Source organism: Cebus imitator, unplaced genomic scaffold (genome assembly GCF_001604975.1).
Source record: "Cebus imitator isolate Cc_AM_T3 unplaced genomic scaffold, Cebus_imitator-1.0 Scaffold625, whole genome shotgun sequence".
Lineage (NCBI taxonomy): Eukaryota > Metazoa > Chordata > Mammalia > Primates > Cebidae > Cebus > Cebus imitator.
In genome coordinates, this window is record NW_016107940.1 from 1 (window position 1) to 1,289 (window position 1,289).

Here is a 1,289-nt window from a genome sequence, read left to right on the forward strand (position 1 = left end):
TTGCTTTGTCACCCAGGCTGGAGTACAGCGGCACAGTCTTAGCTCACTGCAATCTCTGCCTCTCAGGTTCAAGTGATTCTCCTGCCTCAGCCTCCTGAGTAGCTGGGATTACAGGCACACATCACCATGTCCAGCTAATTTTTGTATTTTTAGTACATACGGGGTTTCACCATGTTGGTCAGGCTGGTCTCAAACTCCTGACCTTGTGATCCACCCTCTTCACCCTCCCAAAGTGCTGGGATTACAGGCATGAGCCTCCATGCCCTGCCTCAAGATTCTTTTAAGTTGCTTTCTGAGTGAGAAAGCTAGTTTTTCACATTGTACTTCTTTTTAATCTTTGCAGGTATTCACAGTAGTTATCTAGTTTTACATGGTATTTCTTTGTCGTCTTTGTCTTTTTTCAGTTGGGGTATTCATATCTTAACTATTGGTTTTATAAGGTTTCTATGTGATGAAAATATATTGATCTTTGTGTATTTCAGGCTTTAACGTGTGTGTCAGTTTCCTAGGCTTGCCAGAACAAATTACCACAGTCCTGCTGGCCTAAAACAATAGGAAGTTATTCCCTAAGGTTTATGGAAGACAAAAGTTTGAAATCAAGGTGTTGGCAGAGTGGTGCTCCCTGCAAAGGCTCTGGGGGAGAGTCCTCCCTGGCTCTCCCAGCTTCTGGTGGCCTGCAGCAGCATCACCCCAGGTGTTGTACTGGACCGAGCGTAGAAAGTTAGCACCAAGACAAAAGTATGTCAGATTGCAGGGTCATTTATTATGCCGGCGACCACAGAGGACTCACGTCTCTCCAACCTGTGGCTCCGAGCTCAGGGGGACCAGGGGTTTTAAGCTGAAAAACCACATCCTGGATTTAGGACCAAGAGAGTCAGGGGATGCAGGGCAAGTAACTTTTCAGCACTTTCTGATGAGCAAAGGCAAGCACTTCTGGCAGTTACTGATAAGTAAAGCCAAGCAACTTTACAGAAACCAAGGTCAGCAGTTATTGCGAGGAGAATGGGGCAGTCGTTACAACTTATTTTTGGAAAAAAGCTTTGTCTTGTACAAAATGGCATTTCTCAAGTTCTAACTCTAAGCCAGCCATATCACACAGGCTCTGCCTGTGTTCACTTGGCCTTGACCTTGGTGTCTCCATCTGAAAATTTTCCCTCTTTTCTCTGATAAGGACATTGGTCATTGTGCTTAAGATGCACCCCAGGAAAGCTTCATCTCGGGTCTTAAATAAACTGCATCTGCAAACACCTTGTTCTAGAATAACGGTTTCACACATTTTTTTTTTTTTT